General features: G+C 40.9%; 1 pseudogene; it reads left to right on the forward strand.

The window, feature by feature from the left end:
- The first annotated feature begins 1,129 nt into the window (after nt 1-1,129).
- On the forward strand, nt 1,130-4,085 carry LOC135673942 (DIS3-like exonuclease 2; annotated as a pseudogene).
- Nucleotides 4,086-18,100: the final 14,015 nt, after the last annotated feature.

Genomic DNA, 18,100 nt, shown 5'->3' on the forward strand with positions numbered 1-18,100 from the left:
CTTTGTAATATACAAACTACATTAGAATTATTTCACATGTTGTAATGTGGCAACTTGTGATCTTAGAGAAATAACTCTTCAACTAATCAAATATATTCAAATAAGATATAAACTAATTTGGTTTTGCATTATACCTATAAGGTTGATCGAATACCGGACATGATCTTTGAGCTAACGTTGTCAAGTTGATGAGAATCCCTATATCAATGGGCACCAATTCCAATCAAGCGAGAAGTAGTTGAGAAGTAGTTGTGCAAGCGACAAAAGCTATAGTCGTTAGCTTCTTAATTAATTAATTAATTAATTTTTTATTTCTAATGAAAATACCCTTATTTATTTTTTAAATATGTTATCAAGAATTTTAATTAAAAAAATAATATTTCCTATATTAATACCTTTAAATAAGGTATAGTTTTATTTTTTAATTAATACGAAATCAAAGATAGAAATTAAAATCTCAGACATTTTTTCAAGTCTTCCTCTTCTCCTATTTAGATAGATGGTTGGAATTATCCTCTTCTCATCTATCTTAAGTGATCAAAGAGTTTTTTAATTGTGGGGAAAGATTTGCAGAGATGTTCTAAATAAATTCTCCATCTAAACCAAAGAAAGAGTTCGATAGTGGGGAAAAATTTATGGAGGTCATCTATTCTCAAGAGGTTATTTAATTACTTTATTTTTTAAATGATAATATGTTCAATTATTATGATGAATAATTTGTATGAGATTGATCATATTTGAATATTAATTCACCTTCATTCATGAAAGAAAATATGCTATGGACTCATGGCATAGATAATTATAGAAATTTTCTTTCTAACAGATGAAAAATAAAATTTTGAATTATAATATGATTATTTTTTAACTTAATATTGTGTCATTAAATTATTAGATTTCATTATTTCCAGTTTTATCTATTTTAATTCAATTGTTTAGATGAAATTGGGTAGTGTTGGAACTGACCCAACTCTGATTAGGAGTGCGAGCCCGATTCCTATTGTGTTTGACAACGAAGTTATCCCGGTGGCTAAAACCCAATTAGAGTTTAATGATTCGTTCAGTATATCTTTGCGGATCAAATTTGATAATTGTCTTATGATGATTCCTTGACATGATTGTGTGTAGATAGATGGTGATACAGTCAGTTGCTGTAATGTCGGATCCTGTTGTGTACGAGACCAAGTTGAGAGGATCGAATGATGCGTTGACCTTCGAGGCATCAACAGATTCAACTAAGAATGGGGAATCCGAGCAGGGATAAGCAGTAGAAAGGATACGTGCTATGATGAGTTGCAATCCATCGGAGCATCCTACTGGCAGAATCTTGTCTATCATCAGAAGCTCTCCTCATCGTGGAGCAGTGATCGGTCTTCTTGCTTTGAATCCATGACTTCCTGAAGGAGAAGAAAATGGAAGAGAGTTGGATTACGTACAGCTGATGCCTATAGATGCCAAATTGCCAATGATGGTAATCACTGTGGAAAGTCTTCCAGGCTGTGCAAAGAAAAGGCTCATCAATGACGATGTATCAATCGAAAGGGAATTGGTAGCTGCTCAAATAGAGGAGTCGAAGGAAGGAAGTGTTTGCCCCAAAGCACAAGTTATCCGCATGTTGGGGCGAGCGGAGGAAATTGGGCCACAGATAAGTGCTGTATTGTTTAAGCATGCAATCAGAGCTGCAGACTTCCCACCGGAGTCTTTGTCTTGTCTTCCAGAAGCACCATGGAAGATCCCTACGAAGGAATATGACACCAGAAAGGACCTTAGAAACACTTGCACCTTCACAATCGATCCTGCATCTGCTACCGACCTCGAATCGGTGTCCACATCAATGATGTTAAGGTTTGTTCTTCCAGACACAGCATTAGATAGAGAAGCCCGAATTCGATACACCAATGTGTACATACCGCAGCACAAGTTGCCAATGTTGCCTCCAGAGCTTTCTGAGGAAGCGTGTTTGCTTGTACCAAGTGAGGATAGGCTTGCCTTCTCCATCACTTGGGACATTGATGACACCGGAAACATCACCGGGCTATGGATCGATCGATCTATGATCCATTCATGCTGCAAGCTATCATACGATGATGTGCAGGACATCATTGATGGAGGATTTGAGGTTGATGTTTCAGGGAAAACGGTACCTAAATTGCATGGGCAGTTTGAGTTAAAGGATGTTGTTGATTCTCTTAGAAGCCTGCATGGGATCACCAAGAAGATGAGGGACATCAGATTAAGAAATGGAGCATTTTGGATTGAGACCTAAGCTTGTCTTCTTGTTGGATGAGAGTGGGAATCCAAATGACAGCTTCCTTGGTGTGAGGAAGGAGTCAAGTTGTCTTGTTGAGGAGTTGATGCTGCTGGCAAATGGATCAGTTGCGGAGGTCATATCCAAGGCTTTCCCAGGCTGTGCTATACTTCGCAGGCATGTTGAGCCAATGTCGACGAATCTCAAAGAGTTCCAAGAATTTTGTAGGAAACGTGGACTCGAGTTGGATGTTTCATCATCTGGCAAACTTCAGCTCGCACTACCCAAGATGAGAGAGAAACTGAAGAATGATCCTGTATTGCTTCAAATTCTTTAGGCACGTGCTGCAAGGACAATGCAATTAGCAGTCTATTTTTGGACAGGAGATTTGAGAGGCAGAGAAGATAAGTAGGCTCATTATGGACGGTCAATCCCACTCTACACACATTTCACTTCTCCATTGAGAAGGTATGCTAACATTATTGTACATAGAACATTGGCTGCATTGATTGAAGCTGAAGAGGTTTATGTGGAGAAAACGCAGAGTAGTGGTGCATATGATGAAGGTGATGGGATTGGCAATAGATGTTTTACTGGTCTTTATTGTGATAAGGAGACTGTAGAATCTGAGGAAGGTAGAGAAGCATTGTTGTCTGCAGCTGTGAGATATGGAGTTCCTGCATCTGAAGTGGTAACTGAAGTTGCTGCATATTGTAATGAAAGAAAAAGTGCTAGCAAGCATGCCGAGCAATCTCCAAGAAAATGTTTATCTTTGGGTTTTGCTGAAGAACAAGGAGGTAATTTTATTTATTTTTTTCACTTATGGTATTTTATTTTTCTAAAGAATAAGTGATGAAGACAGATTTTGATCCTAATATTTATTTATTTTTACTCTTATACCTAAATATTGTAAGGATATCATATGTTTTGATACTCTTATAAATTGAGAAATAAAATATATAATAAGGATATCATATGTTATGATACTGTTATGCCTAAATATTCCATAAGATATCTGACTTTCAAAAATGAGAAATGTATAGTAGATATAAAAAATCTGAAAAAAAATATATCAACCAATATCTCTTGGAAAAAGGAATTTTTTATATTATAAAATTAAATAGTAGTAACATCGCAAATATATTATGATTATACAAAAGATATATAACTTTTTGCAGCTCAAGAGATAGCTACTGATCATATTACGATTAATTTGTTGCCATAGATAAAAAACAATGATAATACTTGATTATTGTCATTGGCATTTTGGGTTGAGCATGAGAAGTTGATCTTTATATTGTCATTATTATTTCCAGGTGATGTTTTCCGATGCTAGGGTTCTAAGAGTAGGATCAACTTTCATGACAGTCTACATAAACAAATTTACTGTAAGATCTTAGCATCTCATCTTGATATAAATTTGTACTTTTACTGCTATATTAATCTCATGGATTCTTCTTCTTTTCTCATAGATTGAGAGAGGATATATTTTGGTAAAGTTGATGGATTGACTATCGAATGGACTGAAACTACTGGTACATTGGTTCTTATTGCACTAAAGACTAAACCCTCATAGAGAAGTGATCTTTCTGAGAAGTGTCATGTGATTGAAGATGTAGTGTTGATGATGAGCCACTACCAAATAGTTACACCCGAAGATCAAAATGAATGCATCTCTACCGCTATGAGTTGTTGTAATAGAGAAAGCAATGTAACTGCGATTGCTCCCCTATGCTTTCCTTTGGTGATTCGAGTTTTATCCACCATTCCTGTGGTTGTTCATGCTATTGGAGGAAGCAAAGGTTATGTACACATCATGGCAAGACTATATATACACTGATGATTTAGATAAGGTCAGAAGAAGAAGAAGAAGTTTCTAAGTAGAGATATCAATTATGTTCATAGGTACGAGCACTAGGAATAAATGCAAATGGAGGTATTTTCTATTATTCGTATAGTGATCGAGCAGGAAAGGGTAAAAGAACTTTCCTTCTTCCCTCGTACCCATCCTCGTCATGTCAATATGTGAGTCGATACGATTCAAATCAAATCAAAGTTGGGTTGAGCTTTGTTAAGTTTCCTATACAATTCACTCCTCTTGTACACTACAGGTGTTCATCGTTTGTAGCAGCAAAACTGTCTCTATTATGCACTCCAAGCCAATCGGTGTAAACTATCTCTTATACTCTTCCTCAAATGGTATCCACATAATACTTCCTCTTTTGAATCTACTAATCATTACATGAACGATATCATACTTCCTGTTCTCCTTAAGAAAAATGTATAAAATGATTTCACCCTTACTGATTTCTCGATTGTGAAGAGCACTTAAAGTTATTTTTCCTGAGAGAAGTCAAAGAACCTTAAAGAGATCGATCAGGCAGTTGGGAGTCTTCGAACATTCCTCCCACGCTCTCTCTTGGAATGCTAGTATATTACTGTGTTTCTCTTGAGGGCACATGAGAAACAAAGCCATCGGTTGAATTCCTGGAGTTCAATTTTAGGGTCTTTAGATTACAATGAGTTTGAAAGAGATTGTTCCACAATGTAATCTTCAAGAACATCATTTTTGAACCAGAACAATGTAGTGAAGCCCAATGCAGTTTAGACACTAGGTAAAATGTCCAATGCAACTGTGGTGGAAGGGAGCCCATTGGACACTAGGTAGGTCAAAGACGAAAGACTCATGTCCAATGATTTCACCCTTCGTCCATCGCCCACTAGAGCCAAACAGATATGCCGGAGCCAACTAGAACTCTCTTGGCGGTAGCTGTTGGGAAATATTGGGGGCGACATCACATGCGCAGCGGAATAACAAGAAAACAAAATCCCCGATTCCCAAAAAGATGTTTGTCATCGTGCGAAGATTGGTGCGCAAAATCCGCGAAACTCAAAACTGCGTATAGAGTAGATTGTGTTACCTAGGGAGATCGTATATCCCTGTTTCCTTGCAAATCCTTAGGAGAGGGTGAAGGAGGTCAAGTGTCCTCCTCTCTAGCGGTGATCCACACAGCAGGGTTGCGACGATGCTCCTCAAAACTCCAGGCCTGCTCTGAGGTAGAGAGGGAGAGGAGAATAGGAAAGGCAAGCAAAGACTCTAGCCTATGAGGCTCTGAATCCCTCATATTTATAGAGATCCCCTGTCAAACCCTAATGGGTCCTCCCCTAATGGGTATTGGATCTGTATCCAATAGCACAAGGGCTCCGTCGGATATCTCATATCTGAACCTCTACTCATCGCAATGCCTACCATATGTGTGTGACCCTCTAGGCCCAATATCGAGCTGGCCGTGAGTCATACCTGTCAGAACTCCTTCTAACTCAGTGAATTATTTTCTCTATAATAATTCACTCAACTCATCGACTACGAACGTACTAGGCCACTACACCGTAGTCCCCGGACGATACAGGGGAATCCAATCCATTGGACCTGTCTGTCCTCAGTTATCGTGTACCTATAGTCCCTTATCCATCTAATATCCCAGAGACCGTATATCGAGCATGGTGTTGTCAGACCCATACGGTTTCTACTCGAGTCTCGCTATAATCGGATTCTCCCGGAGAACTCTTTCTCTCTCAACCCGATTGACCCTGGCCAGGGATTTGTCTGAGCAAGAACACATGGGATATTCCTCTCATGACGCCGAGAGTGGATGATCCTCTATCGACACTCAATAGCCCTCGTAAGGTCGACTACCACTCCCAATGACCAGCTATACTAGATCTGGGACAGCCAAACCTATAAGTCTGGTATCAAAGAGTGGAGCACTCATACAGGACATCCTTGGTGTCTCAAGTCTAAGGACTAGATACACCACTAGGACTACGGAATCGCTGTCTGACAATAAGGCATCATCAACCATCCAGCATTCCGTAAGTGGATCAATCAGTGAACTCATTCTCCAATGAGCACCTGTACTGTATCCCTAGTGTCCCTACACGAGCAGCTATGAGACCAACTGCATCCATCATACGGACGGGTATACAGCACACCAGTCTATCCGGTTATCACGATGTCCCTCTCGAGTAACCTATGACCGGGATTATTTAGGATATGTGTTTAAAGGTGAATCGATCTCATTATCGTGATCTCATCACGATCCGATTCCCATTGCACAAATCCAAGGACATCACAATATATATATATGCACATATGCAATAGTTATAAAGTGATATACGCCAAAATATAATAAGCAAAAAAGATTCTGTATCAAGTCACACGTGCCATCACTCACGTGATTGGCTTGCTGGGCACCTATACCTAGCAATCTCCCACTTGACCTAAAGCCAATCACCTATGTGTCTTATCCCCATCAGACCCCTGTGACGCTCAAAGACAAAATGAGACAACGGCTTTGTCAATGGATCTGCAATGTTATCTTCGGATGGAACTTTTTCCACTGCTACATCTCCTCGGGTTACGATCTCTCTGATAAGCTGGAACCTCCTCAGAACACTTCTGATGAGACCCGGGTTCCCTTATTTGAGTAATCGCCCCATAGTTGTTGCAATATAAGGAGATCGGCTCCTCGCTACTCGGCACGACTCCAAAATCTGTGATGAACTTCTTCACCCAGACTCCCTCCTTTGCTGCATCTGATGCAGCAATATACTCCGCCTCTGTGGTCGAGTTAGCAGTGGTATCTTGCTTGGAACTCTTCCAGCACACTGCTCCTCCATTCAAGGTATACACATACCCTGAATTCGACTTACTATCATCGACATCAGACTGAAAACTTGAGTCTGTGTAGCCTTTAACCTTAAGACTATTACCTTTATATACTAGTAAAAGATCCTTAGTCCTTCTCAAGTACTTAAGGATACACTTTACTGCTTTCTAGTGCTCCAAGCCTGGATCCGCCTGATACCTGCTCATGACACTCGAAGCATGCACTATATCAGACCTAGTACATAGCATGACATACATGATAGACCCTATTGCTGAGGCATAAGGTATCATATTCTTATTCGCCCTTTCTTGTGGAGTCTTTGGGGACATACTCGTAGAAAGCGATATCCCATGTCTCATCGGTATGAGACATCTCTTAGAATTTTTCATGCCAAACCTTTTGACAATGGTTTCTATGTACTTGGACTGGGACAAACCAAGCATCCTTTTGGATCTATCTCTTTAGATTCTAATCCCCAAGATATAAGATGCTTCCCCTAAGTCATTTATGGAGAAGTGTCTAGCTAACCAAGTCTTTACTGTGGATAGCATTCCTACGTCATTCCCAATGATGAGGATGTCATCCACATATAACACCAAAAAGGTGATAGCGCTCCTACTTACCTTCCTGTACATACAAGGCTAATCTTCGTTCTTAACGAAGTGATAAGATTTGATTGCCTCATCAAATCTTATGTTCCAACTTCGGGAAGCTTGCTTTAATCCATAAATGGATCTAAGCAACCTACACACCTTATCTAGGCAGTTCTTGGACACGAATCCCTCAGGTTGCATCATATACACCTCCTCCTCGAGGTTCCCATTGAGGAATGTGGTTTTCACATCCATCTGCCAGATCTCATAATCATAGTGTGCTGCAATAGCCAATAGAATTCAGATGGATTTTAGCATTGCTACGGGTGAGAAGGTTTCGTCGTAGTCAACACCTTGCCTTTGACGATACCCCTTAGCCACTAGCCTTGCTTTATAGGACTCTACCTTTCCATCTACTCCGATCTTTTTCTCAAAGATCCACTTGCAACCGATGGGTACAATACCTTCGGGCGCATCAACTAGGTTCCAAACCTTATTGGAGTACATAGAATCCATCTCAGAATTCATGGCTTCTTGCCACTTCCCGGAGTCTATACTCATAATAGCCTCCTCGTAGGTCTGAGGATCAATATCCTCAACATCCTCTCCTCTAATATGTCCCACATATCTCTCAGGAGGATGAGATACTCTATCAGACCTGCGTAAAGTTGAAAATTGTGTATTAGGTACCTGAACAGACTCGGGCTGTAGAGTGGTGCTTGAGATTGGTTCTCCAACTTCGCTCAACTCTATCATTCTCCCACTGTCTCCGCCAAGAATGTGTTCCTTCTCAAGGAACACTGCTCTCTTAGCTACAAAGACCTTTTGGTCCTCGAGATGATAGAAATAATACCCACAAGTTTCCTTGGGGTATCCCACAAATTTGCATCGCTCTGTCCTTGATTCTAACTTATCGGGGTTGTGTCTTTTAACGTGGGCAGGGTAGCCCCAAATCTTAACAACCTTAAGATCAGGCTTCTTCCCTTTCCATATCTCATATGGTGTAGACACTACCGACTTAGTTGGAACTCTGTTCAGAAGGTAAGTTGTGGTCTCTAGGGCATATCCTTAGAATAAGATGGGTAGGTTAGCGAAACTCATCATAGACCGTACCATATCTAATGGCGTACGATTCCTCCTTCCAAAGACACCATTGAGCTGAGGTGTATAAGGAGGTGTCCATTGGGATAATATCCCATAGTCCTTGAGGAACTGAGTAAACTATGTACTTAAGTACTCACCTCCTCGATCTGATCGAAGAGTTTTGATACTCTTTCCAGTCTGGTTCTCCACCTCATTCTTATACTCTCTGAATTTCTCAAAGGCCTCGGGCTTGTACTTCATTAAGTACACATATCCATACCTTGAGAAATCATCAGTAAATGTAATGAAGTAGGAGTAACCTCCAATGGCATAAGTTGACATAGGTCCACATACATCACTATGTATGAGTTCCAACAACTCAGTGGCTCTCTCTCCAGTTCCACTAAATGGAGAGTTGGTCAATTTTCCACGAAGGCAAGGCTCGCAAGTTACATATGACACATAGTCGAATGGATCTAGATTGTTGAATCTCGGATTTTGATGATGAAGTCAATTGTCATTTGTTATCTAATCTATGTGTTGAGATAAGTGTGCAGGATTAACTACGATGAGAGTAAGACAAGCAGCAGGTGTTGCGCCGGAGTCAAGATCATGATCACGTTGGGAGTTCGAGAGTTCGACGGAAGTTCGGACGGTCGTCGGAGGTTCAGCGAGAAAAGATCCGAGAAGTCCAGAAGCTTGCCAAGCGAAGCTCGTCGGAACTCGCCAAGTGGATCGTCGCAAAGTCCAGGAGTATGCCGGATGTCCGCAGAAGGATCACCGAGGGTTTATCGGATGATCGACGGAAGTTCGCCGGAAACTCGCCGGAAGAAGCGATTGACGCATCGGAGCATAGCTGCAGAAGTTGTCTTAGAGTTAATCGTAGTTAGCACGATGATTAAGCTTGAAAATGGGAGGTGATCCCATTAGCTTAATCTTGGGGCAATTGGGCCCCTGAAAAGATTCAAATTGGGCCGAATGGAGCGAACCATTCGGACCCTGATTGCACCAGGCGGTGCAACCGCCTGGGCTGCGGGACTGGGCGGTGCAACCGCCCCAGCCAGGCGGTGCAACCGCCCAGGCCATGTCTTCCAGCGGGACTGGGCGGTGCAACCGCCCCAGCCAAGAGGTGCAACCGCCCAGGGCTCAGTCTCCAAGCGAGACTGGGCGGTGCAACCTCCTCTGTCAAGAGGTAGCACCGCCAGAGCTCAAGTTTCGAGCTCTGCCAAGAGGTGCAACCACCGAGCTCGGTCTTCGAGCTCTGGCAGAGAGGTGCAACCTCTTTGGATAGGAGATGCATCGCCTGAGCTCGGTCTTCGAGCTCTGGCAGAGAGGTGCAACCACCTCTGGCAGAGAGGTGCATCAGCCTGAGCTCAGTTTCGAGCTCTGCCAGGTGATGCAACCACCAAGCTCAGACTTCGAGCTCTGCCAGGCGATGCAACCACTGAGCTCAGTCTTCGAGCTCTGGCAGAGAGGTGCAATCGCCTGAGCTCAGTCTTCGAGCTCTGCCAGGCGGTGCCACCTCTCCAGTCAAGAGGTGCAACCGCCTGATCCCGGAATTCCGGGATTTGATCGTTTTGAGCTCCAAATTTGAATTGGGTTGGGGCCTATAAATACCCCACCCATTCAACACTGAAAAGATACAGATCCACACCGAATTCTTGATCTTTTCAGTGATTCTAAGAGCTCAAATTTGTGTAAAGTCCTAAAGTTCTCCTCCTTTTGTTCTTTAAGTCTTGAGTTGTAAAGAGAGGAGAGAAAGGATCTGTAAAGGTTGTCTCCTAAGCCTGTCAAAAGGAGAGAAACTGTAAAAGGGCAGTTAGCCTTCGCCCATTGAAGGAAGGCAGCTAGTTGACGTCGGTGACCTCGTCGGAGGAGGAAGCCAAAAGTGGAGTAGGTCAAGACTGACCGAACCACTCTAAATCTCTGGTTTGCTTTTACCTTGAGCACTTTTCCATTACTGCAAACCTCCTACATTGCTACTGCCCTCTGCGCCTTTACGAACGAGTTTCTAAGCTCTGATCTTTCAGAATCTGCATTCAAACGTAAATCGTGTTTTCGTACGATCTTCACACTGCAGTTTACGCTTACATTCGGATTCCATTTATAACTGCAAATTGCTTTCTACGTAAAACGCTTTTCAAGGTTCAAAACTGCCTTTAGACGCAAAACTACATTTAGACGTAAAATTACGTTTAGAAGTAAAACTGCGTTTAGACGCAAAACTGCGTTTAGACGTAAAACTGCGTTTAGACGTAAAACTGCGTTTAGACGCAAAACTGCGTTTAGACGTAAAACTGCGTTTAGACGTAAAACTACGTTTTGACGTAAAACTGCGTTTGGACGTAAAACTGAGTTTAGACGCAAACTGCGCTTAGACGCAAACTGCGCTTAGACGCAAACTGTGCTTAGACGCAAACTGCGCTTAGACGCAAACAGTGTTTAGACGCAAACTGCGCTTAGACGCAAAACTGCGCTTAGACGCAAACTGCACTGTGATTCTGCTTTTATATCGAAATCATTTTTTATCGGACGAACGAAGCTTTAGCTTTTTAATTGCTGTAAGATTTCCGCTGCACTAATTCACCCCCCCCCCTCTTAGTGCTCTCGATCCTAACAATTGGTATCAGAGCGAGGTTAACTCTCTAAAGGATTAAAACCCTAGAGAGATGGCTTACGCCGGAAACCAAGAGGGGCATTCTATTACACGTCCACCCATGTTCAGTGGAACGGACTACACCTACTGGAAGACCCGAATGAGGATCTTTCTTATTTCTATGGATTTTGAACTGTGGAACCTTGTTGAAAACGGATTTTCAAAGTCTTCTCTTCCAATGATCGATTGGAATGAGTTGGAAAAGAAGGCTTTCGCTCTTAATGCAAAGGCTATGAATGCCTTATTTTGCGCACTTGATAAAAACGAGTTTAATCGTGTTTCAACTTGCGAAACTGCATTTGATATTTGGCACACACTTGAAGTGACCCACGAGGGCACAAGTAGAGTGAAAGAGTCAAAAATCAATCTGTTGCTGCATTCTTTTGAACTTTTCCGAATGAAACCGAGTGAAACCATTGGCGACATGTTTACCCGTTTCACGGATGTCGTCAACGGTCTAAAAGGACTCGGAAAAAGTTTTTCGGATTTTGAACTCGTAAATAAAATACTAAGATCCCTTCCTAAAAGTTGGGATCCTAAAGTCACTGCCATTCAAGAGGCAAAAGATCTACGCAACTTCCCTCTTGAAGAACTAATCGGGTCATTAATGACCTACGAAATGACTTGCAAAGCTCATGAAGAGCAAGAAGACATCCTTCCAAAGAACAGGAAGGATATGGCACTTAAAACTTCTGAATGCCACTTGAGAGAAAACTCAAGTGATGAGGACTGTGATGATGACTTGGCACTTTTGACAAGAAAGTTTAAGAAATTCTTCAAAAGAAACAAGTTTAAAAACGATGTGAAAAATAAACTTGAACCCAAGAAGGACCAAGTGATCTGCTACGAATGTAAAAAGCCGGGACACTACAAGAATGATTGTCCCCAAGTCAAAAGAAGAACATCAAAGAAGAAGGCTCTTCAAGCAACATGGGATGACTCGAGCGCATCTGAAAAAGAGGAGTCCAACACCGAGCAAGTTGCTCATTACGCCTTAATGGCCATCGGAGAGGAGGTAACGGATTTATTAGATGCTGATTTATCTTTCGATGAATTATTAAATGCCTTCCATGATTTATTTGATGAATGCAAAGTTATAAATAGAAAATACAAATTGCTAAAAAAGGTACATGATAGTCTTACTTGTGATTTTAATAAGTTAAAAATCGAATATCATGATAGTTTAAATTCATGTATAAAATGTCATGATCTAGAGATCTGTCAAAAAGAAAACTTGCTACTTAAGGACACCTTGAAGAAATTCGAGGTTGGTAGCAAGTCATTAAACATGATCCTTACAAACAAGGGTCATGCTCCCAAAAGAAGTGGGATTGGATTTGTGAGGAGTCCTCACCAAAATCCAACTACCTTTGTAAAAGGCCCCATCTTACATGTTAGAAGCAAATGCAACTTTTGTTGCAAGTTTGGTCACAAGACACATTATTGTCCATTCAGGAAATTGAGTCCAAACAAATTGATATGGGTTCCTAAAGGAACCATGACAAATTCTATGCAACATGATAAAAAATGTAGATCTATTTGTGAGGAACCCAAAAGCAAATGGGTACCTAAACATCATCCTTTCTTGTAGAAAACTAAACCATCGCAAGCTAGGAGCAAGAGATGGTACCTTGACAGTGGATGCTCAAGGCATATGACCGGAGATTCATCCCAATTCTCTAAGCTCTCTAGCATAAACGAAGGATATGTCACCTTCGGAGACAACAACAAGGGTAAAATCATTGGCAAAGGAACCATAGGTAACAAATCCAACTTTTCTATTGAAGATGTTTTGCTGGTTGATGGTCTAAAACATAACCTCCTAAGCATTAGTCAATTATGTGATAAAGGATATATCATCAAATTTGAATCTAATGCTTGCGTCATTGAAAAACCTCACAAAAACATATCTATGATTGCATTAAAACAAAATAACGTATACACTATTGACATCGATGATTTATGTAATGAAACATGTTTTTCTGCTTTAAAAGAGAATGCTTGGATATGGCACAGAAGATTAGGTCATGCTAGCATGAAGCTAATCACTCAAATATCATCCAAAGAACTTGTAAGAGGAATTCCTCATATCAAGTTCATCAAAGATAATGTATGTGATGCCTGCCAATTAGGTAAACAAATTAAGAGTAGCTTCAAATCTAAAAATCAAGTAAGCACCTCTAGGCCCTTACAATTGATCCATATGGACTTGTTCGGACCCATCTCCACATCAAGCCTAGGAGGTAGCAAATACGCTTTCGTCATCATAGATGACTATAGCAGATACACATGGACTTACTTTTTAAAACAGAAAAGTGAATGCCTTAGATCTTTTACCAAGTTTTGCAAACTCGTTCAGAATGAGAAAGGTTCTATGATTTCGTCAATTAGAAGTGATCATGGTGGTGAATTTCAAAACCATGATTTCCAAGAATTTTGTGAACTCAATGGATACAACCATAATTTCTCTACTCCTAGAAACCCTCAACAAAATGGAGTTGTAGAAAGAAAAAATCGAAATTTACAAGAAATGGCAAGAACCATGTTGAATGAACATAACCTACCCAAATATTTTTGGGCCGAAGCCGTAAATACTGCATGCTATATCTTAAATAGAGTTCTAGTGAGACCTCTACTAACCAAAACTCCCTATGAGTTATGGAACAATAAAAAACCCAACGTTTCATATTTCAAAGTCTTTGGGTGTAAGTGTTTTATCTTGAATGAAAAAGACAACTTAGGAAAATTTGATGCTAAATCCGATGAAGGAATCTTTCTTGGTTATTCTACAGTTTCTAAAGCCTTTCGTATCTTTAATAAAAGAACTCTAATTATTGAAGAATCCATTCATGTGGTTTTCAATGAGACTTCTGAAATCACGAAAAATGATCTTGACGATGATGTTAATTTTGACTCTTTAAATTTAAACGAGACCCCGTCTCCAACTAGCAACTTGGATGCATCCACTTCTCAGATTTCCTTACCCAAGGATTGGAAGTATGTAGATGCTCATCCTAAGGAGCTAATCTTAGGAGACACATCAAAAGGAGTTCAAACACGATCTTCTCTTAAAACCTTTTGTGCAAATACCGCCTTTCTCTCCCAAATTGAACCCAAATGCGTTGATGAAGCCATGAAAGATGATTCATGGATTATCGCAATGCAAGATGAATTAAATCAATTTGAGAGAAATGAAGTGTGGAAGCTTGTTCCTAGACCAAATGATCATCTAGTTATTGGTACTAAATGGGTCTTCAGAAACAAGCAAAATGAAAATGGTATCGTGGTTAGAAACAAGGCTAGATTAGTGGCCAAAGGTTTCAACCAAGAAGAATGTATCAATTACGAAGAAACCTTCGCTCCTGTGGCACGATTGGAAGCCATAAGGATGCTCCTTGCCTACGCTAGCAGTAATAATTTTAAGTTGTTTCAAATGGATGTTAAAAGCGCCTTTCTTAATGGCTTTATTTCCGAAGAAGTCTATGTTGAACAACCTCCTGGATTTGAAAATAATAGTCTCCCTAATCATGTGTTTAGATTAACTAAAGCTCTCTATGGTTTAAAATAAGCTCCTAGGGCTTGGTATGAGAGACTTAGTTCTTTTCTTATTGAAAATAATTTCATAAAAGGCAAGGTTGATACTACATTATTCATCAAGAACTTTGAAAACAATTTTCTCATTGTTCAAGTTTATGTTGATGATATTATCTTTGGTTCTACAAATGAATCTCTTTGTGAATCCTTTGCGAAAACTATGAGTTGTGAATTCGAAATGAGTCTAATGGGAGAGTTAACATTCTTCTTAGGCCTACAAATCAAACAACTAAGCAATGGCATCTTTATTAGTCAAACCAAATATGCTGTGAGCTTGCTAAAGAAGTTCAAAATGAATAAATCAAAAGCCATTGACACTCCTATGAGCACCTCCACTAAGTTAGAAATTGATGAGAATGGAGAAAGCTTCGATCAAAAAACCTATAGGGGTATGATAGGAAGTTTACTTTACCTCACTGCCACCAGACCAGACATCATGTTCAGTGTAGGACTTTGTGCTAGATTTCAATCAGACCCTAAGATATCTCATCTCAAAGCAGTCAAAAGAATACTCAGATATCTTAATGGAACTACCAATCTAGGGTTATGGTACCCAAAATCAGAAAATTTTGAATTAACAGCTTATGCTGATGCGGACTTCGCTGGCTGTAGACTAGACAGAAAAAGCACATCAGGATCATGTCAATTTTTAGGACATGCCCTTGTATCCTGGTCATCTAAGAAACAAAACTCGGTTGCTCTATCAACAACCGAAGCTGAATACATTGCAGCAAGTGCATGCTGTGCACAAGTTGTATGGATGAAAAACACTTTAGAAGATTACAAAGTGAATCTTAAAGATATTCCCATTAAATGTGATAACACGAGTGCAATATGCTTAACTAAAAATCCTATACAACACTCAAGAACAAAACACATTGATATTAGACATCACTTTATACGAGATCATGTCACTAATCATGATGTAACCATAGAGTTTATTGATACCAAACATCAACTAGCTGATATCTTTACAAAACCCCTATGTGAAGAACAATTTGATTACATAAGAAGAGAATTAGGAATGTTGATGTGTCCGAATACTTAAACTAGTTAAAATTATTTTTCGGATGTTATTACTATTACATGCCTTGACATCGCTTGATCAAATAACATGTTGCAAATTATGTGACAAATATTGTTAACCAAATGCATGTAAGAAGTTCATTTTTCGGTTTGTATGCTAAAAATGGGATGTTCCTGTACACTCTTATGAAAACTTTTTGAAAAATGACTTTCCTCCTTCAAGCAACAAACAATAAAGAGATATTCAAAGAATTATATATGTCATGACTTCCTTTATGTGCTTGATAATGCTATCATGCTTTTTGTTGATGACAAAGGGGGAGAAACATATGAATTGATAAACACTATGTCATAGCTGAACTGCCATAATCATGTCTATGTCATAGTTGCAAATACTTGAGTGATGCTATAAACAATGTTATAGTTATGCCATCCTTGCATCACCAAGAGATATGTGAACATGTGCTATAGTTTGCATCATGTCTTGATTTGATATTCTATCTTGTGAAGTATATGCAAACTTGCTAGAAAATCTCAAATGTGTGCATCATGTAAAAGTCCTTCGTAGCTTTATATGATTACATGATGAATAGTTACAAACACTATCATACAAACTTAATGATGTATGTCATGCCTTGACATCATTCTTGAAGAGATACATCATGATGGGAGCATTGATAAGTTTAACTGATCTAACTTATCAATACGTCACTTGAATTCTTAGGTCTTGAATTCAAGGTTGACTTATCTCAACTATGGCATATAGATAGGGGGAGTTAAGGACAACTCCTTTATCAATTGATTGTCATCATAAAAAAGGGGGAGATTGTTGAATCTCGGATTTTGATGATGAAGTCAATTGTCATTTGTTATCTAATCTATGTGTTGAGATAAGTGTGCAGGATTAACTACGATGAGAGTAAGACAAGCAGTAGGTGTTGCGCCGGAGTCAAGATCATGATCACGTTGGGAGTTCGAGAGTTCGACGGAAGTTCGGACGGTCGTCGGAGGTTCAGCGAGAACAGATCCGAGAAGTCCAGAAGCTTGCCAAGCGAAGCTCGTCGGAACTCGCCAAGTGGATCGTCGCAAAGTTCAGGAGTATGCCGGATGTCCGCAGAAGGATCACCGAGGGTTTATCAGATGATCGACGGAAGTTCGCCGGAAACTCGCCGGAAGAAGCGATTGACGCATCGGAGCATAGCTGCAGAAGTTGTCTTAGAGTTAATCGTAGTTAGCACGATGATTAAGCTTGAAAATGGGAGGTGATCCCATTAGCTTAATCTTGGGGCAATTGGGCCCCTGAAAAGATTCAAATTGGGCCGAATGGAGCGAACCATTCGGACCCTGATTGCACCAGGCGGTGCAACCGCCTAGGCCAGGAGGTGCAACCGCCTGGGCTGCGGGACTGGGCGGTGCAACCGCCCCAGCCAGGCGGTGCAACCGCCCAGGCCATGTCTTCCAGCGGGACTGGGCGGTGCAACCGCCCCAGCCAAGAGGTGCAACCGCCCAGGGCTCAGTCTCCAAGCGAGACTGGGCGGTGCAACCTCCTCTGTCAAGAGGTAGCACCGCCAGAGCTCAAGTTTCGAGCTCTGCCAAGAGGTGCAACCACCGAGCTCGGTCTTCGAGCTCTGGCAGAGAGGTGCAACCTCTTTGGACAGGAGATGCATCACCTGAGCTCGGTCTTCGAGCTCTGGCAGAGAGGTGCAACCACCTCTGGCAGAGAGGTGCATCAGCCTGAGCTCAGTTTCGAGCTCTGCCAGGTGATGCAACCACCAAGCTCAGACTTCGAGCTCTGCCAGGCGATGCAACCACTGAGCTCAGTCTTCGAGCTCTGGCAGAGAGGTGCAATCGCCTGAGCTCAGTCTTCGAGCTCTGCCAGGCGGTGCCACCTCTCCAGTCAAGAGGTGCAACCGCCTGATCCCAGAATTCCGGGATTTGATCGTTTTGAGCTCCAAATTTGAATTGGGTTGGGGCCTATAAATACCCCACCCATTCAACACTGAAAAGATACAGATCCACACCGAATTCTTGATCTTTTCAGTGATTCTAAGAGCTCAAATTTGTGTAAAGTCCTAAAGTTCTCCTCCTTCTGTTCTTTAAGTCTTGAGTTGTAAAGAGAGGAGAGAAAGGATCTGTAAAGGTTGTCTCCTAAGCCTGTCAAAAGGAGAGAAACTGTAAAAGGGCAGTTAGCCTTCGCCCATTGAAGGAAGGCAGCTAGTTGACGTCGGTGACC

This window comes from Musa acuminata, chromosome BXJ1-5 (assembly GCF_036884655.1).
Source record: "Musa acuminata AAA Group cultivar baxijiao chromosome BXJ1-5, Cavendish_Baxijiao_AAA, whole genome shotgun sequence".
NCBI lineage: Eukaryota > Viridiplantae > Streptophyta > Magnoliopsida > Zingiberales > Musaceae > Musa > Musa acuminata.